This window comes from Cupressus sempervirens, chromosome 11, assembly GCF_028749045.1.
Source record: "Cupressus sempervirens isolate cs-2001-9-10 chromosome 11, ASM2874904v1, whole genome shotgun sequence".
Taxonomy (NCBI): Eukaryota; Viridiplantae; Streptophyta; class Pinopsida; order Cupressales; family Cupressaceae; genus Cupressus; species Cupressus sempervirens.
Genome location: NC_143128.1, coordinates 529,614,037 through 529,640,638, shown reverse-complemented (window position 1 = coordinate 529,640,638; position 26,602 = coordinate 529,614,037). Strand labels below are relative to the sequence as shown.

Here is a 26,602-nt window from a genome sequence, read left to right as displayed (position 1 = left end):
GGTGAGTGTTTGTTACCACCATCAAACATTCTACCTCGCTCGTACCGAGAATTATCTGCCATCATGAAAGATATTGGAATGGGGTATCAAACAATAGATGCATGTCCGAACGATCATATTATATATTATAAACAGCATGAATTTGCAGCACAATGCCCTACTTGTCATATCAGTAGATATCAATCAATTAACAGTAACAGATTTTCACAATCCATTTGTAAAGTACTAAGTTTTCTGGATTAGATTGTGTTTGTTTATTTCATCAACGTTTCGGATCACACTACATGATCCATCATCAGGATAAGAAAGTGCAAGGTAGTAAGATATGCAGACTGGACCTTTCTCAAGAATTATAAGAAGAGAAGGGGGAAGCTCATAAAACCATGCAATGCTAAAAAATAGAAAAAATAGCAAAAAGGTACCCCCACCAAAAAGTATAAGAAAGAAGAAAAAATGAAAGAAAAAGGTTTAAAAGAAGGAAACTAAACAGAAAAAATAGCTACATATATATAGAAACAACAATTAAAATATATCCTGCCTATATATATATATATATATATATATATATACGTATAATAGCTATTAATATATTGGCTATTATATAATAAAAAAGGTGCCTCGCAAGGTTCTTCAGCAGATTCCCATTATTCCACGTCTGCAACGATTATTCAAGTGCCATAGCTTGGCAGAATTTATGGATTACCATGCACACAATAGAAGTCAAGATGACATTATGTGAATGCTTGCCGATGGTTCGGCATTTAAGGAAATACAGGAAAAATGGCCACACTTTAAAGAAGAACCTCGTAATCTCAAGCTTTCATTGGCAGCAGACGGTGCCAATCCTTATGGAGAGATGAGATCTACTTACTCAGTATGGCCTATTTTTGTTATCAACAATAACATACCTCCTTGGTTGTCCATAAAGAGAGAGCACATAATTTTGACACTGATTGTTCTAGGTATTTTTTGATTTAGTGGTTATCTAAATTAATTTATTATTACTAATCCATCAAATGGTCAAAATAATTATGTAATGTTTTTGCTCATTCAACTAGGTAAGTACCAAGTCAAAGATATCAACGTATATATTGAACCCCTTATCGACGATTTGGTGGTGTTATGGAATGGGGTTACTATGTATGACATTTGTAGACCATTAGGACAAAGACAATTTCAATTTCATGCAATGCTTGTATGGACAATACACGATGCCCCTGGGCTAACACATTTTTGTGGTATGTTCTCTTCTTGACACCTCTTTTTTGGTATGTCAAAGTTAACACATTTAATCCAATTATACACGATCTTGTAGGTCTTTAGACAAAGGGTAAATTTGCATGTCCAGTTTGTGGTCCAAAGAAAAAATCTCGTCATTCAAAAAGTTTAAGAAAGCAGGTGTTTGATGAGAATAGACACTTTCTGCATAGAAATCATAAGTACCAAATTACCGAAAAACATCTTTTCAATGGTCTAGAAGAGACTACATCAAAGCCACAAAGAATGACACCTCGCCTATGGAAGTTGGCATACAATAAAATAAATCGTCGAGGTAATGTCATTCCATTTGATGCTTTTTGTTTCAAATTTATATTTCGATATTGTGTTTTGTTTACTGATGATGTGATTGATGGTTGTGAAAGTTGTCAAGACATCAATGTCCAACTTCCAAAAGGACTAAAAATTTATCCTACACAATTTACTAGGTTGTCGTACTATAAGCAACTCCCAATTGTGCATTTTTTTGATCCTATGCATATTGGAAAGAATGTAGCAGAGACATTATGGAAAATCTTGGATGGAAGGCGTGACAAAGATCAAATTGTCAAAACTTGTAGTGACATTGAAGAATCCAACCATGCAATGAAAAATGGTATTCGACCAAATAACAATGGAGACCGGATTGATACAAGTGCCCTTAGTTGGTTATTGTTAGAGTAGCAGAGAAATGCTATAAAAGAAGTCATAAAAAAAATACGATTTCCCACAGGATTTGTTGCGAACATAAACAATGTCATATCAAATAAAAGTGAATTTGGGCTAGGGTTGAAAACACACGATTGGCATACATTTATTAAGGTAATTCATGTTATTTTGTATTCACTATATATTTATATATTGCATGTAGTTTCAATTGCATTCTTTCATAAAATATTGACAAGATCATTTTACAAATATTGCAGTACGTTCTACCTCTATCTCTCCCACACCACTTTGCCAACAATGTCAAACAGGTTATATATGATCTTGGAAAATACATGAGGTGGTTGTCATCTAAAGAAATCAATAAAGAAGATATAAAATATTGGAAGAGAAAAATTCCTCTTCTGATGTGTGAAATTCAAAAGTGTCTACCTCCAAGTTTTTTCAATGCACAAGAACACTACCTCATACATCAAGTTGAGGAGATTGAATTGTGTGGACCTATACCAACCAGGTCAATGTGGATGGTTGAGAGGCACTTAAAATTTTTGAAAGGCTTGGTTCACCAGAGAGCACATCCCGAGGGTTCCATGGTGGAGGGATATATGGTATACCAGACCATGGTGTACATTACTAAATATCTTCCTAAGTTTGCAGCAAACATCCATGTAGATCATATTTGGGATCCCAACTCAATTAACAAATTCAAAGGGGAGTACTTGATGGGCAAAGGTAGATCGAGGAAAGTGAGAGGTAAATCTAAGATTTTATTGTAGTTAATTAATTCATATAAATCTTCAATATAAGTTATTTTTAATTGGCGTATTTATTTGAAACAGGTGGTCGAGAGTGGAATGCAATACATTTGTATATTGCAAACAATCTTGATTGGATGACAGAATGGATTGAATGATGTCAACAAAATGGTTGCTCATTAACATGGGAAGGTGTTGGTTCATTGGTTACAGAAGCTCATCGTAATGGAAATTCCAATGTTATGCCAATGGTAGTTGATCTAGTAAATTGTTTAAGAGGTGGAGAGGTACGTAGAAATTTATTAATGATCATAACTCGACGTATGTTTCGTATCAACTCACGATGCAAATAATTTACACAGACTTAAAAAATTGCAGGTCAAGCACCACAAAGCTATGTACTATCATGGCCACAAATTTCATATAAAAAGGTTGGATGACACAAAGAAAACTTATGATTCTGGGATAACTGCAATTTTTGAGGTCACCAATATATCATCTAGAAGTGACATACATCCTCAACAATCTCAAAATAAATACTATGGCATCTTGGATGATATAATTGAGTGTGAGTTTAACACCTTCAAAGTAGTTCTATTTGTCGTCAAATGGTACGGGTTACAACTAAATCAAAATGATCCAGATAGAACGGTTATTCAATATGATAATGGATTTACAATGATCAATACAAGGTCGTTTGAGCCAGTTGGAGATGAGCCCCATGTTCTTCCAAGCCAATGTGAGCAAGTGTTTTACTCGGAGGTTCCAAATAAATAGGGTTGGTCATTTGTTGTTAGACATGATCCAAGAGGAAGACCGATAAAGTATAATGTTATGGAAGAAGAAGATATTGAAGATGATGAAGAAGCAGATGATGAAGATCAAGATGATGGTGATGACGATGATGGTGATGGTGATGGTGATGATGATGATGATGATATCGATGATGATGATGATGGCGATGGTGATGATGGCGATGATGATGGTGATGATGGCGATGATGATGGCGATGATGATGGCGATGATGGCAATGATGATGATGATGATGATGATGAAGAAGAAGAAGAAGATAATCAATGACTACAAATGTCATCACCCCTTCTGTTGACGATCTTGCATTCCATATATAAGGTAAATTTTTTCATGTTTACGATGTTGCATATTGTTCATGTTGTCTTCTAAGTTATTTGTAGCATACATGTATCATGTAATTTTTAGTGAACTTAAGATAAATTATTAACATATGCAAGAAATTTGATTATATATTTATTGTGTTCATTTCTAATGATTACAACATATGTTATTTATAGTTACCAATGTTTATGTTGTGTCTGATTATGACCCTTTTTGCAAATAGTCAATTAACTATAGGTACATCGTCACCCCTTCTGTTGACATGTTTGCGATTTTGCCTATTGTTCATGTTGTCTTCTAAGTTATTTGTAGCAAACGTCTATCATGTAATTTTTAGCTAACTTAAGGTAAATGATTAACATATTCAAGAAATTTGATTACATATTTATTGTGTTAATTTCTAATTATTACAACATAGGTTATTTATAATTACCAATGTTTATATTGTGTCTGATTGTCACCCTTTTTGCAAACAGTCAATTGACTATAGGAGATTTGACCCATTTGGCATGGATTGTGCACAGTGACATGGATCAGCAGGTATAAGTCAATAAATAGACATAATTTTCTTATATTCTTCTTGTTTATCATTGAGCACGTATGTTATAAATAGACATTATATAATCATATAATGTATATATAGACAAAGAAGGTTTGTATAGAAATATAATTGTATAATCACTTTCAACTTAATAAATTTTATATATGTCACTTTCACTTTCCATTTGATGGATTGCAGGACCCACCAAATAGGTACTTGTCAGATCTATCTACATCGAATGAGGGAAATGAGGAAACGGTAGATGAAAGCTCTACATGTAGTATGACTAAAAGAGGGAGATCAACTAGAGCTCAAAAGAATAGAAAAAAAATTGATAAACACATGCAATTTTTCCTTGCTAATGGGGGGTCATGTTCTTATGATGATGAGACCAAAGGCGACATCAAGGTGCCCTTTTGGTACTCACACATTGAGAAAGAATGGATACCCAATGAGCTACCTCCAATTAACACATATTTTTGTGTTAATGAGAAGATATATCGCATTGCTCCATCCTCATTACATGGTTTGGGCCTATTTTCGATGGATGGGATAAAGGTATGTTACAACAAAGTTGTCAAATTGTTCAAGTATGTCGGTCCATGTTACAATTACAATGATTGGATGTGGATTGTTCGATATAAAAAAAGTATGTGTAGGTATGGGGTATCAGCTAATTATATACAATGGAAAGAAAATGATCAAAGTAAAAGATTTTCTATGTACATTGATGGGAGACCAAAAGCAATAGGTAATATTGTAGGTTTTATAAATAGCACGTGACCTGCTTCAACTAGTAAGCAACCCAATTACATATTTGAGGCGAGTGAGGGGAATGAAGTTTTTATTTGTGCAATAAAATCAATAAGTGCAAGGGAAGAACTACTAATTGATTACCATTTAAATCGCATAGATACAAACAATGTTACTATCATGAGGGCTGTAAGTACTATTTACCATTTTGTTAATAAGTTTTTTTTTGCTGTCTATTGCTTTCAATTAGCTGAATTTTTTATGTTTAATCTTTGTGATAGGATGATATGGATCCGACAAATGATAGAGGTCAACAGGATGCTACTCCCACCCCTTCTTCAGCGAGGGTAAACCTTTTTGAAATTGTACAAATTAGATAGTTGAAAAATGTTATATTATTACGTTATTTTATTTATAGTTTTTGAATTTTTATGATAGTTTTACTGATATTCCTCTCACAATTTGATGTTCAAGATAAGGGTAAAGTAGTAGCAGTGACCACCGAGCCACTAGCTATGCATTCTGATGAGGCCGATATTGCTGATACTCCCAATTTTATAAAAATGTTGAAAAAAAAAATTAGGCAAATTAATTTAGAAGCAATGAAAATTTTGGATGAGGCAAATATGGAACCCGAGGAGATGAGGAAGAGGCTATTAGAATTGAAAGCGCAAGCTCAGCATTATGAAGTAAGCTCCAATGAATATTTAGTTATAACAAAAGTTCAATAAAGATTTATATTTTATAATCTTTTATGTTGTGAAGTAAAATATGTAATATGTGCAAAAATACTTTATTGATGCAATTTTTTTAAAGAGTTGTAAGAAACTTTAACTACTAAATTCTTGTTATGCAGGAATTTTTGGGAATTGATCCAGAATGTGGTCAAGGACAATGCGGTGAGGGCGGTAGTAGCAGAGTTCCAGCTGCCACTGGTAAAATAATCTTTTAGTTGACAAGTTAGAAGGAATTTTTTATTTCGAACATTCAAAACTTCTTAACTCTTACTTTTATTATTTCAGAATGTCTTTGCTAACAATGTATTATTCAAGTCATCTAGTGCAGGAGACTCCTACGAGGTTGACGGATGCCCGTACGAGATTGTCGACTGCAATGTCGGCAACAAGGGGACATCCAACTAGTAAATCCTTGTTTTGCTATATTTGGTTTTGTGTTAATTATGAGTTGATAATATGTACTTTAATCATGGGATGCATCACATAGTGTATTTTTTTTTTTGTGGTAGGAGATGCACCATCTGGTATGCCGCCAAATGTGGATCATAGTACATCTATTGGTGATAATTCACCGTCATTTCCTGGAGCTACCCGTGTTTCTAGCACGGGATCTATGGAGACATCATTGTTGATTGACGATAATGAATTAGTGACTTTGAAATGTCCTAAGCTTCCAGGTACTTTAAATAATTATTTTTTATATTGTAATAAGGATTTTCTTGCATGATGTAAACATGATAGGAAGTGGTGAATGCAAGGGCTTTTGATGTGGAGTGATGCCTCATGACCTTTAGTGTTTCGTATTGTGCAAGTTGTTTAATTATTCTGGAATTCCTTTTTATTAGGGGTTTAGTAGGATCATTTGAATTATCAATGACCTTTTGTTTATACCAGTAATTCTCTAGTTTAGGAATTTGGTACATTGCAATTTCATGCTTTGAGTAGAAGATACTAACTAATTTTTCTATAGAGAAACAAAAGTGGGAGTCTTCTTTCATATGATTCATTTTAATGGTTTTTACTATTAATTATCCCATGACATTTTTTGCAGGAAATGATAGATTTTATAGGAGGCTTTATGACCTCCTGCTACGAAGATTCGGGCCCACCATACATACTAGGTTGTTGTACATCATAACTAAACTAATTTTATCCCACTATTTTTTTTCATATCATTAATTGGTGCAACATTTTTCCTTTCATTCGAGTCTTTTCTTATACTAGCTATATCTAACAATTTTGTGTTTTTTCTTAAAAGGTGGAACTACCAATCTCAAAAATTAAAAGATGGGCTCATCAAAGACATAGAGCATGAGTTTGGTAGTAATATTTTTGATCGTAAGAAATTGTTACAAAAAGTTGCAAGACATCTCAAGGTTGTGAGGGACACATATAGAAAGAGCCTCATCCACAACCCGAAGTACGAGCGTCCTCCCTTTTTTTCAGCGAGGGATTGGAATGAGTTCATTTTGGATGCAAAGGAGAAAGGGCAACGTCCGCCAGAAGAAAGTGCACCAGAAAATCCAAAAAGGCATGCAATAGTATTAACTACTAGTACATTAATGAGAAAATTTAGGGTTCAACTTTAGTATCAACAATTTCAACTAGCTCAATTTAATCTATCTATTGATGAAAGGTATGTAAGTCATATGCTGACACAATTGCTTATAAATCTCAATCTCAATCTGGGCATAAATCCTACATAAGATATATTGAAAAAATGAATCCCTTTATTCATATTTAGTGACAAATTTTAGAGGCTATGTCTCCTATGGGTTCTTTTCTCAAATTTTATCTTCGTTGAACTCAAACTCTAATTCAACTAAGAAATTCCTACTCAAAGTTGTGACAATCGAATCTTGTGATATGATGTACCATGTTAGATTTTGATTCATAAAAATAGGCAACGCCTTGACCACTATACTTGTTGACTTTCCCTTTCTTTTACAATAATTGCTCGCTATCTTGAGTTTCGTATCCCCTGTTTTCTTTTGGGTCATGTGTGCATCAAATCTGCACTTAATCTGCATGTAAATCCTGATGAAATCCATCATTGAAGATATCAAATCCCATATTCTATAGTATTCTGTTAACTATGATAACAGTATATAATGTTGTCATTAGTGATTGTTATTTTATACTGTCATCAATTCCATTTTGTGCTTTGTTGCATATCAAAAAAGAAGAGCATATACACTATACATCAGATTTAAGTGTGAAGCATCACAAAATCTAATCTCTATCTTCAGATAACAATGTAGTCTGAGAATCCTAAAGAATTTAAGGCTGAGCATTTCCACCACATCTAAAATCCATTCTTCTTTTTTAGTATTTTCCATTGCTACTGAAGCTTTGATCACATGGATTATTGTCTATACCCAACCAATAGATTATCCTTTTTAGGGAATCCCTACTTTTTCTCCTATGGAAACTGTAAAGATGGAAACTCATTAAGAGATTTTTCCTGATATCACCCTGCTTCCAATCTTTCTCTTCCATTCCTTAGCTCTTTGCAAGCTCACAAAAGGCATATCAGCTTTGGTAACATGTTAATTATTTGTGTTTAGACTAATTCAAACACATATATCAGTGAAGTAAAGAGACAAAGTACCAAGCCTAACACATCTACCTTGGGGGAGCACTCTTAAAATACAACATAATGTACAACAAAATTCATAGTGTGTACAAATGACTTTTCATGTGATTTGAACCTTCACTTGTACCTCTTGTTCCTTCACATTCTCATACTTTTGAATTCAATATTTCTAGCTATGTTGTTTTGTCAAAATCCCTAAAATAGGAGTTATTTCTCCAACATACTACCACGCATAATCCTCAATTTTGGTATTTAAATTTTTTTATTGTAAATATGAAAGGTATGTAATTCATATGCTGACACAATTGCTTATAAATCTCAATCTCAATCTGGGCATAAATCCTACATAAGATATATTGACAAATGAAGATATATTGACAAATGAAGCTTCTAATATGTTCTCTCTGTTACCAAAGGCACTCACCCTTATAAAACCTTCACCTGCAGGTCCAAACCCACTTCCTGGAGTTGTAACTATATGTGCTTTCTCAAGGATCTCAGTAAAAATATCCCATGAATTTTGACCAGGAAATCGAACCCATAGATATGGCGCATTTTTTCCTCCAAAGACATCAAACCCAAGTGAAGTAAATGTTTCCACAATGATTCTAGTATTATCTTTATATCATCTAACATATTTCAAACTTTTCATAGGTTGCAGGACACATCAAAGGCAACAAAGGCGAGGCTGGAAAAGGTTGGGTAGCACAAACTTGGCTCTGGGGGATATTCAAAAATCAAAGCACGTGTTTTAAGTAGCAATAAATGAATTGCAAAGAAAAATTATTTATAAAATGCAAATAATTTTTTTAATTAATAAAAAAATGCAGGGCGTTGATTTTAATCTGGAGGCCACATAAGAACACAAAAAAATTGCCTTCAAGCAAGGCTATGTAGTGGTGGCTGAACACCTATGGGAAGCTTCCATTGCCCCAACCAAACAGTCTCCTGCATCATGTGCAAAGGTAAATATGCCAAAAAATATATTAGAAATTGAATACTTGAGCAACAATTTATTTGATAATAATGTGCATGACATTGCAATGCAGCCTATTAATCTTGACACAGATCATACGCAGCATCATGAAGCCCCTGATGTGCATGGTACCATTGATGGAGGTGCTCATTTGTTATTTAAAACTAATTATGTAATTATTAATACAATTTAACATCTTTAATTGAACTTGGTATAACCTTTTTGTGTTGAGGATATATAATCATGTCGTGCTGAACGAGTGCCAGAGGATGTTCAGACTGATCAACAGGTAGATCATGTGGCACATTCAGGTAAAGAAAATCTATGTTTTGTTCTTTTAAATTAATTTTTTGATTTATAGTTCTTTTACTTAAATAAAAACTCATAATTCACTAATATAAAATGGTGGGAATTTAACCTCATGAAGTACTTGTTATTGCAGCGGACCCCCCTTTGGTGCAGCGACCTCATGGTGTTCCTGAACGGATGAGGAGGAGACATGTGTTAGAACCAGTAGAGGAGGGGGATCCTAACGAGGACATTGATATTCCTCTTAGAAATTTTATGAAAAAAAGAAACGACAAGAAAGCAAAAAAGAGATGATTATTCATGAATGACTTACTCTTGAATATTGTTAATGAATATTGTGTTAATGAATTATTCATGAATGACTTACTCTTGAATGTTGCATGTTAATGAATTATTCGTGAATGTTGTGTGTTTATGAATTTTATGTGTTAATGAATGTTATCATGTGATTATAATGATTGAATGTTCTATTTCAAAAATGGATGAATTGAATGTTATTAAATGTTAATGGGGAATTTAGAGTGATGTTAGGGGGGGGGGAGGGGCCAAATGAGCTTCCACCTTCATGTGGTTGGCCCTGTTAAGTAGAGAATATTTAACTATTCTCGAAACCAAGTGAAGCTCAAACTTTAAAGATAAGCTTATAGTTAATAGTGACAACCAATTAGCAAGTCAAAATGAAGTTCTTCATTACAGGTACCTTTTTAGTTTTTAAAGCACGATATCATGTTTTAATATTGTATAGTTTTTTTCTCTTAAGTTAAAGTATTCTTTTACTATAACAACATAATTTATGATCATTTTAGTAACTATTCTAACATCGTTTTATGACAAATCCTGTTTCTCAGATGTTGAGCATGGCTGCAGTTGTGCAATTGGCGTTTCAGAGTATTGGTGTGGTTTATGGGGACATAGGAACATCACCACTTTATGTGTATGCGAGTACTTTTCTTGATGGCATCAAACATCTTGATGACGTTCTTGGGGCTTTGTCTTTGATCATATATTCTCTCACTCTTTTGCCCCTCATCAAATACGTCTTCGTTGTATTGTGGGCCAATGATAATGGAGATGGTAAGATTATAACAGCTCTAGTTTCACTTTGTTTTTAGGTCAAAGTTTGATCTTTTTGATGTGAAAAAATGTGTTCTAAGTTTAAAAGTACGGTTTTTTTTGTAGGTGGAATGTTTTCTCTTTATTCTTTGATTTGCTGCCATGCAAATGTCAGCATGATACCCAATCACCAGGAAGAAGACAGGAAACTCTCCTCATATACACTTGAAGTTGTAGGTAGATAGCCCAATAGAGCCATTAGGATAAAGGAAGCTCTTGAACAAAGTAACTTTTCCAAGAGATGTTTGTTAATACTAGCCCTTGTGGGGACTTGTATGGTTATAGGAGATGGCGTCCTCACCCCTTGCATCTCTGGTACATATTATTGTTTTTACAATATGTAATGCTTTTTGTTGTTATTTTTCAATATATTGTATGCTTGTTATATCAATGTTTTAATAGTGTGATCTATTATCATATGTTAGAAATCAAACGATCTCAAAGTCTACTTTATTCACAATAAATCCCTTAGATTGTACAAAATTTGTTAACTTTTCCCTTTCATTTGTTCAAGTAGTTTCACTAACACTTAATTTGTTGATATATTTTAGTTCTTTCAACAATGGAGGGAATCAAAAGGGTGGACAAGTCACTCAACCAAGGTGAGTTTTTGGCATTTTCTCACATTATAATATTTGAGATGGGTAGGAAGGTTATGGTGAGCAGGAAACATGAACACGAAATTAGATTGATAAACTAATGACATTTCATTCTTTGTCCTATTCCTCAATTTCATGCTTGGGTTTTATAACCCAAATTGATCTTCCTTAAAACATTATTCCATTTCTTTTATGAATTCTAAAGTTAGGAATCTCTAAAATTGTAATGACTTTGCAAGGTATCCCAGCAAATCTCAAATTCACATTCTTTTTTTTTTCTATCTTAAAGTCTTGCCTATAGGAAATTGTGATCTTGTGTTGAATACACATGTTAACCTACGAATTTATCTGACTTTCTCTTTGGACCTGCTTTTGGTGTAATCTTAGAACCCATATTGTTGTACTCGAATTTGGAAGGCATGCTGGAGATGGCATAGCTATGAAATGCCTGTGTTTGGAAAGTTGTTTGGTTTTTATCTTGATTGATGAATAGTTTGTTGTCATTATGTGGATAATGGCTTCGGTTACGGGCATCTTATCTTTCCAAAAGCTGTCATACCTAATGACCTAAGAACATCCTAAAATTTTGACATGTTATATTTGATTTGGAGGAGGAAGAAGTACAAACGATTCAAAAGGTTGTCTAGAATGACAGAGTAGTGTGCTTCCATAGTTTTCATCTGTCTTATTTTTGTATATTGGAATGACTTGAATATTTTTAAATGCAGGAAGAATTGTGCCAAAAAGAACGTAAAAATTGGGATGAATTTCGAAGATTGCTAGAGGATCATAAAGCAACTGGCCTGCTTACAGGAAAGACACACTTCATTTGAAGCAGGCTCTTTGCTTTATGATCCTCCAGTTCTTTGATAAAGCAAAGAATTGGAGGGTCATAAAGCAAAGAGCCTGCTTCAAATACATCTAGTTCACCACCCAAGGATTTGTTTGAAGATGTTGCAGAAGGGATGAAAAAGGAGGTAAGAAAGTTGCATATATTTTAATGATTTGATTGCAGGATTTAATTGCACTTTCACAATAAGGCTTGCAATCATTATTACTCAAGGCAATGTATGTTTGATTCCTTTGGTGTAACTATTTTTTGAATATGTATCTTTGGTAGTACCAAGAGGACAAATCAAACATAAAAGATACTATGGAGTCAGGAAAGGTGTGCCTTTTGTGCTTTAAGATTTTCCATTAGATGTAAAATATATTGTAATCTTTTTGATGTAATGATTGCAGCTCGCAATAACATCAGCATGGACTCTTGACAAGTTCAAAGTGTCCATTGGGGAACTATATGATTTGGCTGCTGTATCTGAAACAAATCTTAAGGTTTGTTCTGGTTACATTTCTAGATTTTTTGTCTCAGCTATAGAAGACTTCACAATAAAAGTATTTGGTATTTGCCTTTGAACAATATTGTCACATATTGTTATGTTCCTAGTAACTACTATTTATACAAACAAGGATCTTATCCTTATGTTCCATATGACTCTGGTTCCTAACTGATTCGATCATTGCATTAGCTATATTATTTTTTGACTCATTTGCATTGGTAAGTAGTTGCTGGAAGTGAATCACTATCACAAATGCATTAGTCTATTCTCATTAGTGGATAATGGATTTTTATTAGGTTAAACTGAAACAATTGCAAATGTTGAAAGTAATGCAAGTTGTTTTGGGATATATGATTTTGTTAGGTCTTACTAACATCCTGTGTATTGCTTGCAGCTTGTGTTTGAAGAAGTGATTGAACAAGTAAAGGAAAAGGAAGAGAAAGAAACAAAAAGGAGGGAAAGGCTAGTAGATGATTTCATGGCTTTTCTTTATTCTCTGAAGGTTTACATTATTCATTTTGGAAAAAATCCTTCTAATGCAGTCTCTTTTTCCTCTACTACTTTTACACCTAGAGTAAAATTTCACAGAGTTTTGTACATTAAAAATCCTGAATATGAATGAATTTCTATTCTTATCATAAACGAATTTCTATCTATGTAACGATAAATTAGTTATATATTGTTTTTCCATTTCAGGAAATTGTTGCTTCCTCAGAATGGGAGGATTGCATACCTTTTCTCAAAGATGCGGAAGCATACAGGTAAAAGAGCCACTATTAGGAATTAATCTTATTGTGAGTAATTAAAGGTAGTTATCATGTACCTTACACTAGTAGTAGCTATAAATATATTGGATATGAATATTCAGGACAATTAGTGATGAAAGCTTCTCTCGGGAGATATCTGATAAGTACATTGCAAATCTTCACGAAAAGGTTAAGGAAAACAAGCGCAAATGAAATGAAGAAGAGGTACATGACCTGATTATCATTTCCACTTTCATATCTAATTTTTTCAAGATCTAATTGTTGTTTAAATACCTTTTGAAAGCATATTTGGGTGAGTGTTGTACTGAGAATGCAAATTAGACCTCCTTATGAAGATAATTGTATTACTAACAAGTTATTTTAACTACTTTTACAAACTAGCTATTAGAAGTTAAATTGTTGCAAACTAGCCTTTATCAAGATTTGCTATGACCTAGATGAGATGAGTTAGGGTTAGTAGACTAACCAACATGAAAAAGCCAAAAGAAATAAAAAAGTTGTCAACAACACTCTTGACATTCTCTATGTATATCCTAAACAAATGTGCTATCATCAAATGCACTTAACGATGATGTCAGCCATTCCAATATGCATGCAACTTTAATGTTAAATGAAGATAATTCTAATGTAACAATCAATCATTCTAGCGATTCTTTTGGCCACAACTTCTTCCAGGCTAAAATCTCTTCCTCTATAATTAACTTCTGAATGCCTCCATAAAATCCTTCAACCTCACCTCCTACTTCATGATGACGTTTCCTATTGATTGGAGCACATATCCATTGAGAACCAGAGGTATATTGATGAAGAGATATTGAATCTTATTAATATAACAACTAACTTGATAGCATTAATATACATTATGGATGAAGAGATATTGAATCTTATTATGGACCTTATCCTTGGTGGCTATGAAACGACATCTAACTTGATAGCATTAATTTTGAAGTTTCTAACTGAATGCCCTAAGGCCTTGGAGCATTATTAAAGAAAACATCAAGGGATAATATTTGAATTGTGGATATTTGTAAATTATGTTGGTTTTAGATAGTTATAGTTATAGTTATATATGCGCTCTTATGATGATGTGATTGGGACTGTAAGTTTTTTTGTCACATTTATCTGTTTGAAAAATAGATGAAATTATTGGCTTTCATTCCTGATAAATAATTATTTCCTAATTTTATTCTTCCCTGCAGGAACGAAAATTTAGATGTGCTGTGCCAATTATTGCAAAGCCTTTGCTCTCATAGGAGCCTTCTAAACTCCACAAAATTTGAGTTGTAAAGCATAATTGCTCGGTGGAAACAGGATATCATGCACATTTCTTCCTCCTTCCCATTGTTTTATATAAAATAAATCATTTGACGAACGAAAAAATGGTGTGGAGGAAGAAATGTGCATGATACCTTAACTCTCATGCATCAAGCAATTACGCTTTATAATCAAGTTTTGTGTAGTTTTGAATGCTCCTATGAGAGCAAAGCTTTCAAAAAAAATGGGACAGCTCGTCTCAATTGCGACACATTTTGGTCTCAATTGCACCAATATTCATTGCAATTGAGACACCAAACTGACAACCTTTTAGGTAGCACCAACATCGAAAGCTAAGCGTCTTTGGTTGAAATTTCGACGAAAAATTGGGCAAGTTTACGTCAAAATTGAGAAAATAACAGTTTACATTGACTAGAGTACTCGACAAAATTTGTCTCGGTAGATCCACGTTTATGTAGTTGAAATTTTGACGTGAAATGAATGTGGCAGAAAATTGACCAAATTTGTGCGACGATGACTTTGGACACTTTACCGACATACTCTTGTTGAAATTGAGACCTTTTGTGTCGCAAATTAAGCCTAAATTTACTAGTGGCAAGAGAAGTAAAGGTTCACTAGAATACATCTTAAGTTTAAAACTCTAGTGGAGGAATACATCGTTAAGATATTAAAACTTTTGTTATAAGATTGATATCGATCATTAATTAAACAAATTATTAATTAGTCTACTAAAATATGATACATGGGACTAACCATCTTTAATTAAACCCATTAATATTCACATCTAATACTAACTATCTTTAACAAAGTTAATTTAATAAATCAATTTATTAAAACCAAATTAACAAGATTCTATTCAATACTAAAATCTCTAAAATCTAAACAAATTTAACATAAATAAAATACTAAAATCAATTTTACATATATCTAAATTGAAGCTAATAATATTCCAAGACTAATTAACATTAATATTAAAACAACTAAATAAATCTAAGAACTAACTAACTAAATTACAACTATAATTGCAACTAAATTATATTACAATATATATATATATTTAAAAAAAAATGCTAACTAATTTAAAATCTAAAACTATATTACATTTTTAATGTTAAACTAACTTAGTTCTAAAACTAACAACAAAGAAAACTTTATTAACTTTAAAACTAGCATTACATAAAATATCATAACTTTAAACTTAATACTAATACTAACAACATAACATAACTAAACACAATAAAACTAACAACTAATACTTAAGAACAACTAAACTATAATAAAAATAATAATAATAAAACAACCTACCTACTAACCTACCTACTAACCCCCTACACTACCCCTATCTCCCTTTACACCACCCTATGCCCTACTTGGTCCTTGGGCAAGTGCTTCCCAAGGTCAAGCACTTCCCAAGCGCTGGCCATGGGTAAGCGCTCTACCCAAGGCTAGAGTTGCAGGCCAGCGCATAAGTGACACCCAAAGCTGCTAGGGAGGTGATAAACCAAAGTTCCAAAAACATAATAAAATCTTTTCCATGGTCCGCAGCAATAGTGGATGTGATAAGGGTGACATCATCACTATGATGACATTTGACTTTGCAAGGAATAAAACATTTTTTTTTAAAAAACTGCCCTCTTCAAAAACTGAAGTCCAAGGTAAGCATTGATGTTATAAAGTTTTGTAGGTAAGTTTAGATATTTAGTTATATATATATAATTTTTTTTTTTTTTTTTTTTTTTTTTTTGAATTTTCCTTGTGACTTTTGAACACTAATATCTATATTTTCTTTTTATTTTGTCTTATTTCGAAATTTTAAAAATAAGAATATTCTCTATTGCAAGGAGGCATTTAAATTTTCTCCCATACAAAAAGCAGAGAGTTTTACTCTCTTGCAACATTTTTTTTTTGATGAAATTTTCTAAGTGTAGATTTAAAGTCATGTATTTTTTTTTCAAGGTGTATATATATATATTTTTTTTGACAAGCTTTAAACATTGATACAATAGTTTATGTCTAAAAAAGTACATGATTAAATTTGATCTCCTTACATCCTGAATAGAACTATTAACTATAATCCTCTTTTCTTTCTTTAACATAAATTTCATTTTAATCATATAATGAACATATAAAGAACTTGAAAATTTTTCTCAAATCAACTAAACCTACATCCATGGTATAATTTTCGTTTCAACATAAAGGAAAACCTTGAAATTTTTACCAATTCAAACATCATCAATTCCATCCAAATTTTAAAATTCATCCATATAAATTTAAAATTTACAATTAAATCACATGACAAGCAATTATACTCAACACCAATTATATTGTAGATAGTAGTTTTCCACAATCCATTAGAATTCTTAGCTGTGTTTTCTGGGTAGATTGTGTTACAATTTTTGCATCAAAGCCAGGAAAGAACTAGGAAGAAAACTCGGCTTCGTTGCCATTTACATCAAGTTTAAAATACAATTTACAATAGGATCTCAATCCCAAATTTCAACAATTTAACCAAATTTTCTTCATGATCATAATCAAGGGATTTATAATGTTTTCTGCAACTCATTTCTAGAACCATGGAGGAAACAGAATCTGATCAGGTGACCAAAAGCATGAACAAGAACAATTCAAAACATGCATATTCATACAAGGTTTTCACAATAAGATCCACAATGAATCAGCACTAGGGAAAGGTGGATTCTTCCAACAGGAGAAGTCAAGCACAACACCAAATCAGATGCCCAATCGGGGCTATTAACCAAGAACTACCATTCTGTCATTCAAACATGCCATACTCATACCAGGTTTGTGCTGACGGGTAGGGGCCCATAACACCCTACCCTTTCTCCCTCTTCTCATCCTTAGAAGAGACTTTACACTGGTTGGAGTCCAACTAAATAGACCTTTCCCAAAATTGGTCACTTCTGCCCTCTCCAAGGGTGAGTAATACCAAAACACCCATGCAAGAAAAATCTCAAAATTGCAAACATAAACATGAAAGGAAAACATCCAAAATAACATGGTTTTTAAAACTTCCCAACATACCCACAAACATACAAACATTGAAACAACAAAAAGGTAGCATAAGCATGAAACAAACATGGAAACTGAATTAGGAAGATGAGAATTTCCTACCTTCACAAGAGGTAATGGCAAATGAACAAGTTTGAGTAGAGTTTTCCCTTCCTTCCTTCAATCTTCAAGAACTCCTCTCTAAATGTAGAGATTGTGTAACCACCTCCACAAGTCCAAGAAGGGCCTCTAAATAAGCCTCCAACTCAACAACCCAAAAGGAGCAATAACTACTTCCACCCACTAGCAATTCTAGAAACTCCTAACTCAACCTACACTATGGTTAAACCCTAAGTGGGGATGAGGTGAGGTAACTCAGGATAACCATGGTCAATTTTCGTACAAAGGCAAAAAGAGACTTTTTGAGTGACCTCAAAAGTCAATAAAAGGGGCTTAGGGGTTGGAAAAGACCCCTAACCCATACCCATACCCTTTGGGTATAATTATATCAAGTTTTAAGCCTTAGAAAAGAGGTTTAGAGCCAAATAAAATCCAGGAATAAAATAGGACCTTCTAACTACTCTAACATTCAAATTAAGCACTAATCTGGATTAGGGATGACTAACCTCAATTAAGAACCTAATAGTAAACTGACACTAACTTAAACCAACTTGGTCCAAAGGTTAAACAATTAACCCTAAGCAGCATGCTGAAGAACATAACCAGTTTACGAGTGTCAAGCAACACTAAAAGAACATAACTACGAACATTAACATTCACTAAACAAAGAAGATACATACATATATCTCACAATACAACACATGAATTACGAACAACAAGGTTTCCAAAATTAGCACAAAGAGATCAGTTCTGTTCCTCCGTAGGGTTTCTCGGTTAAAATATTTGCACGCTCATTGCACACATCAGTAGTCTCGCAAAAATCACATGTACATATATGTAATCAGAAATTCACATAAATTGAAACACACATCAATAAGTGTTTCTTCATTCTGCTAAATTCTTAAACATTTAAAATCTCTTAAATCAAAGTCTCCATCCTACATTTACTGATTTCATCAACATACATGTACATGAAACATTAAAAGACAATCATCAAATATATTTGAAAGTAACATCACACTACATAAAATAATAAAGTATGTTCTAAGCATCAGAGAATGTCTCGACATCTTGAGTCGTGAATATCAAAATAATAGTAATGTATCACTATGCTACGATGGGTCGGGACGAGGCCTCACATCCTCCCCCACTAGGCACGAGCTTCCTCCTGGAGTTCATAAAAAAGGTACGAGTACTGAGATTGCATCTACGCTACATCCTCCCATGAAGCCGTGACCTCATCATAACAATCCCATTGGACCCTAACCTTGTCCAACTCTCAGCCTCGAAGTGCTAGGGTCTGTCGGGCAATAATGCAGATAGGCTTCAGTGCTAGCTGTTCGTCCGACTCCACCTGTAAAGCATCCCAATTTATAATATGAGACTCATCATAAATGTATCCTCTAAGTACTAAAATATGAAACACATCGTGGATGCATGATAGGCTAGGTGGAAAAGCTAAATAGTATGCAATAGGTTCGATCCTCTCAAGGATCTTGAACGACCCAACAAACCGGGGTGCCAACTTAGAGCCCTTTTCAAAATGAATCAAACTCTTGTGTGGCCGCACCCTCAAGAACACTCTATCACCAACCTGATACTCTCAATTTGTCCTCTTCGCATCAGCATACTTCTTCTACCTATCTTGTGCCTCTCTCAGGCATTGTCTAATCAGGATCACTTGCTGCTCCATCGCCTTCACTAATTGGAGACCAATAGATACTCGATCCTTGATCCTATCCCAACTCAAGGGTGTCCTGCACGGTCTCCTGTACAAGGCCTCATAAGGTGGCATACCTATGGAAGAATGGTGCCCATTATTATAGGCAAACTCAACCAGATGTAGGTATTCCTCCCATTTGACCTGATGGTCCATCACGTACATACATAGCATGTCCTTCAAAACCTAATTTACTCGCTCAGTCTGGCCATCAGTCTGAGGATGGTACATTGTACTAAAATTAAGCCTAGTGCCCAAAGCTGACTACAACTCTCTCCAAAATGAAGAAGTGAACAATGAGTCTCTATCGGAGATGATCTTACAGGGAACATCGTGAAGTCTAACAATGTCTCGCAAGAACACTTGAGCTATGTCTCGTACTGCGAATGTAGTACGCACGGGTGAGAAATGGGCAACCTTTGTCAATGTGTCAGCTGTCACCAAAATGGCATCATGGCGATGAGATGACATAGGAAGACCAACAATAAAATCCATGGATATAGTGTCCCATTTCCACATTGCAATCTCATGCGGCTAGAGAAGCCCGCTAGGATGACGGTGCTCTGCGTTCACCCTCTGGCACTCAAGGCATCTTGCAACTATGCTAGCAATCTGCACTCTCATGCTTGGCCATTGATACAATTGCTTCAAATCAGCATGTAACTTCTTAACACTGGGGTGCACTGCATAAGGTACTCTGTGAGCCTCAAGTACAATGAGCTTGCGCAAACCCCCAATGGAAGGTACATACATACATCCCCTATGACACAAAAGTCCATCAGACTCCAAAGAATACTCTACAAACTTCCCTTCCAAGGGTCTCTAAGAATGTACTAACTGACTAACTTCTACATAAAGCTCATTAGTTGGTAAGTGCTACAAGATCTACTCTCTCAAGTCAGTGCAAGTAGTCACAGATGAAAGCTCATGGTGCCTTCTACTTAAGGCATCTACAACCACATTCTCCTTTCCCTTGATGTAATGAACATCAAAATCATACTCACACAGGAACTCCATCCACCTTCTTTGCCTAGCATTAAGGTTTGACTGAGAAAATATGTGCTGCAAGCTCTGGTGATCGGAATAAAGCTTGAATCTATGACCCAGAAGGAAATGTCGCCATCTCACCAAGGCATGAACCACTGTCGCTAGTTCTAGGTCATGAGTAGGATAATTGAGTTCATGAGTCTTTAACTTCCTAGACTCAAAGGAAATAGGTCGCCCTTACTGCATAAGGACTACCCCTAGTCCATCTAAAGATGCATCGGTGCACACCACAAAATTTGCAATAGGATCTGGTACTGCAAGAATCGGTGCACTCGTGAGGGCTCTCTTGAGCTCTTCAAAAGCTCTACCACACTTCTTTGTCCACTCGTACTTCTTTCCCTTCCTCTGAAGAGATGTGATGGGGTGTGCTAATCTAGAAAATCCTGAAATGAAGCGTCAGTAATATCCTGCTAGCCCCATAAAGCTCCTCACTTTAGCAACATTGGCGGGTGCTGGCCAATCCATGATAGCCCTAATCTTTGATGGGTCTACTGAGACACCATCACCTAATATGACATGACCCAAATAATGTATCTCGGGTCTGAAGAATGCACACTTTGACAAGTTGCCAAACAACTGATTCTCTCTTAGCCTCTGCAATACCTGTCTCAGGTGCTCTTCATGCTCTCTCTCATCATGAGAATAAATCAGAATGTCATCAAGAAACACAACCACAAACTTATCCAAAAATGTATGAAATAATCCATTCATGAGGCTCATGAATACAGTTGGAGCATTCATAAGGCCAAAAGGTACCACGGTGAACTCGTAGTGGCCATACCTTGTATGAAAAGCTATCTTGGGGATATCACTATCCACAATCCTCAACTGATGGTAACCGGACTTCAGATCAATCTTTGAAAATACTTGGGCACCCTACAACTGATCAAAGAGGTCATCGATTCTGGGAAGAGGATATTGGTTCTTGATGGTCACCTTGTTCAATTGTCGATAATCAATACACAACCTAAGTGATCCATCCTTCTTCTTGACGAAGATCACCAGTGCACCCCAAGGTGACACACTAGGTCGAATATGCCCCTTCTCTAAGAGTTCCGCCAACTGAGCCTTTAGCTCACTAAGCTCATGAGTAGTGGTGCTCTTGAAACTGGCTCGGCTCCTGGCACTAAGTCTATGTGAAAATCCACTGCTTGAGGTGGAGGCATACCAGGAAGCTCTGAAGGAAACACATCTGCAAACTCCTGAAGGATTGGAAAATCATCAAGGGATGGCTCCCTCTCTAAATCTTCCTCTCTCTCACTAATAGTGATAGTAAACAACTGACAACCCTTTCGCATGCACTGTCTAAGCTGCATAGAAGAAATCATATAAAGGGACACTGGCCTCTTCACTCCGAAGATCTCCCTAGAGATACCATCATCATCCACACATTCCAACCTCTTCTGTTGACAATCCATCTTGGCGCTGTGGGCATAAAGCCAATCCATGCCAAGAACAACATCATAAGAGCCTAGAGGGGTAATGTGTAGATTAGTCCTAGTGGACATGTCTCCAATCTGCATCTGACAACTCTGGACCAAGGAATTAACTAACAGTCTAGCTCCTAAGGCTAACTCTAGTTCCCAACTAACATCCTGTATCACTGCCACTAGCTCGCAATGATCCACCACAAATGGAGATATAAAAGAGTCAGTAGCCCTGAAATGAAATAAAACTGCAACCATACGGCCCTATATAATACCTTTAGCCTTGATAACTATGGCCTGATGCTCAGCCTGACGGTTGTCAATTGCTGCAAAAACCCTATGGGATCTACCCATGTCACCAACTGTCGACTCTAAAAAAGCCCTGCTCTGACCACTAGATGCCTATCCCTGCGGACACTCCCTAGCTTTATGACCCATGCCACCACAAGTGTAGCATGGTCTGCGAGTATAAGATTGTGCACTCTGTGACCCAGACTGCTGTGGGCCTCTTGACCTACTAGATCCATTGTATCCACCCCTAGAAGACTGCTGAGTCTTCACTGACTGTGACTGTGGGGCCTATACTTTCTGATCTTGCCTAGGTCCCTGTGACTGCCACTACTTGGGCTTGGAGCCCTGATAACCCTGAGAAGGTTTCTGCTACTGCTGCTGCTGGGGTTTTGGCTACTAAGACTGCTGGCCCTTGGAGGACCCTACTATATAGTTTTGATTCCCTTTCCAAGGGGGTTTCTGCTAGGAGGAGTTTTGGTTCTAAGATCGATCCCGTGACTCCTGCCTACCTCGAGTATCCTTAGCAACTAGTGCTATCTCCACTGCCTGTCTAAAGGTGGTAGGGAATGCCATCCTAACTAGGCCCTAAAGTGAGAAATTTAGACCCATGATAAAGCGATGCACCTGAAGTTTCTTGTCCTTCATGTATTCCACATAAGGAAGGAGCTCGAGAAACTTGCTCTCATACTGTGCCACTGTAAGGCCTGTCTGATAAAGAGAATGGAACTCCTCAATCTGTTTCTGTCGAAAATGCTCTGACAAGTACCTCTCTCAGAATCTTTCTAGGAAAGATTCCCATGTGAGGGTGTCCATCCTCACTCCACCAATGATCTCCTCCTGATGCCACCAGTCGGAGGCATCCCCTCTCAATTGATGAACTACTAGGTGTGCTTTTAGATTACTCCCATAAGTGCATAACCCAAAGCACCACTGTAGGCTCTACAACCATGCCTCTGCTATTGAACCCTCAGTGGTACCGATAAACAATGGTGGTCCGAGTCAAATCAATTCCCTGATGTCATCTCCTACATGTCTAGGAGGTCTGTCAAAAGGGGGTCCTCTCTGGTGTGTGGACTCTTCCTCGTGTTCACCCTGACCCTCTAACTGCCTCGGTGGGGGACTCCTAGTCCTCTCTCTGACTCTGGGCCCACCTCCTCTGGGTCCCTCTACTTCCACTACTGAAATCTGCTGAACTGGCTGAACTACAAGTACTACTCTTTGTTGAACTACACCGATCAAAGTCTGAAGTGCATCCATAATGTCCTATTTTGGGTTTGGTGGTGGTGGAGGTGGATGTGGTGGTGGTGGAGGTGGTCCATCCTTCTATCCCGCTCTACCACCCCTAGCCCTACGACCTCTGCCTCACCAGCTACGAGTAACAGGCGGCATCTACACAATTAAAAGTTTGAGTTAAGTTTAGGAAGCACAATGGTTTAAGGTTCCTAGTGTTGAAACACGGGCTCTAATAACAAAATGTCATGCCCAAGCTACGAGGGAAAAAACACACAACAAATTTATTTATTTTTTAATTATAATAATTAGAGTGCTCAAAGTTTTAATTTGATTCCTGCAAGAGAAGGAAAGGTTCACTAGAATACATCTTAAGTTTAAAACTCTAGTGGACGAATACATCATTAAGATATTAAAAATTTTGTTATAAGATTGATATCGATCATTAATTAAACAAATTATTAATTAGTCTACTAAAATTAGATACATGGGACTAACCATCTTTAATTAAACCCATTAATATTCACATCTAATACTAACTATCTTTAACAAAGTTAATTTAATAAATCAATTTATTAAAATCAAATTAACAAGATTCTATTCAATACTAACATCTCTAAAATCTGAACAAATTTAACATAAATAAAATACTAAAATCAATTTTACATATATCTAAATTGAAGCTAATAATATTCCAAGACTAATTAACATTAATATTAAAACAACTAAATAAATCTAAGAACTAACTAACTAAATTACAACTACAATTGCAACTAAATTATATTACAATATATATATATATTTTAAAAAAATGCTAACTAATTTAAAATCTAAAACTATATTACATTTTTAATGTTAAACTAACTTAGTTCTAAAACTAACAACAAAGAAAACTTTATTAACTTTAAAACTAGCATTACATAAAATATCATAACTCTAAACTTAATACTAATACTAACAACATAACATAACTAAACACAATAAAACTAACAACTAATACTAAACACAATAAAACTAACACCACCCTATGCCCTACTGGGTCCTTGGGCAAGTGCTTCCCAAGGTCAAGCGCTTCCCAAGCGCTGGCCATGGGTAAGTGCTTTGCGCAAGGCCAGACTTGCAGGCCAGCGCATAAGTGATGCCCAAAGCTGCTAGGGAGGTGATAAACCAAAGTTCCAAAAACATAATAAAATCTTTTCCATGGTCTGTAGCAATAGTAGATGTGATAAGGGTGACATCATCACTATGATGACATTTGACTTTGCAAGGAATAAAACATTTTTTTTTAAAATCTGCCCTCTCCAAAAACTGATGTCCAAGGTAAGCATTGATGTTATAAAGTTTTGTAGGTAAGTTTAGATATTTAGTTATATGTATATATATATATTTTTTTTGAATTTTCCTTGTGACTTTTGAACACTAATATCTATATTTTCTTTTTTATTTTGTCTTATTTCAAAATTTTAAAAATAAGAATATTTTGGGGAATATTCTCTGTTGCAAGGAGGCATTTAAATTTTCTCCCACACAAAAGGCAGAGAGTTTTACTCTCTTGCAACATTTTTTTTTTTGATAAAATTTTCGAAGTGTAGATTTAAAGTCATGTATTTTTTTTTCAAGGTGTGTATGTGTGTGTGTGTGTCTATATATATATATATATATATATATATATATATATATATATATATTTGACAAGCTTTAAACATTGATACAATAGTTTATGTCTAAAAAAGTACATGATTAAATTTGATCTCCTTACATCCTGAATAGAACAATTAACTATAATCCTCTTTTCTTTCTTTAACATAAATTTCATTTTAATCATATAATGAACATATAAAGAACTTGAAAATTTTTCTCAAATCAACTGAACCTACATCCATGGTATAATTTTCATTTTCAACATAAAGGAAAACCTTGAAATTTTTACCAATTTAAACATCATCAATTCCATCCAAATTTTAAAATTCATCCATCTAAATTTAAAATTTACAATTAAATCACATGACAAGCAATTATACTCAACACCAATTTTATTGGCCAACCTGATTCACAGGCTCAGCCGGGAAAGAACCAGGAAGAAAACCTGGCTTCGTTGCCATTTACATCAAGTTTAAAATACAATTTACAATAGGATCTCAATCCCAAATTTCAACAATTTAATCAAATTTTCTTCATGATCATAATCAAGGGATTTATAATGTTTTTTGCAACTCATTTCTAGAACCATGGAGGAAACAGAATCTAATCAAGTGACCAAAAGCATGAACAAGAACAATTCAAAACATGCATATTCATACAAGGTTTTCACAATAAGATCCACAATGAATCAACACTAGGGAAAGGTGGATTCTTCCAACAGGAGAAGTCAAGCACAACACCAAATCAGATGCCCAATCGGGGCTATTAACCAAGAACTTCCATTCTGTCATTCAAACAAGCCATACTCATACCAGGTTTGTGTTGACGGGTAGGGGCCCATAACACCCTACCCTTTCTCCTTCTTCTCATCCTGAGAAGAGACTCTACACTGGTTGGAGTCCAACTAAATAGACCTTTCCCAAAATTGGTCACTTCTGCCCTCTCCAAGGGTGAGTAATACCAAAACACCCATGCAAGAAAAATCTCAAAATTGCAAACATAAACATGAAAGGAAAACATCCAAAATAATATGGTTTTTAAAACTTTTCAACATACCCACAAACATACAAACATTGAAACAACAACAAGGTAGCATAAGCATGAAACAAACATGGAAACTGAATAAGGAAGATGAGAATTTCCTACCTTCACAAGAGGTAATGGAAAATGAACAAGTTTGAGTAGAGTTTCCCCTTCCTTCCTTCAATATTCAAGAACTCCTCTCTAAATGTAGAGATTGGGTAACCACCTCCACAAGTCTAAGAAGGGCCTCTAAATAAGCCTCCAACTCAACCACCC

General features: G+C 35.1%; 1 pseudogene; it reads right to left on the bottom strand.

Annotated features, from left to right (window-relative positions):
- LOC149530711 (pentatricopeptide repeat-containing protein At2g13600-like) overlaps positions 1–26,602 on the bottom strand; it is a 369,552-nt pseudogene that overhangs the window by 196,557 nt on the left and 146,393 nt on the right.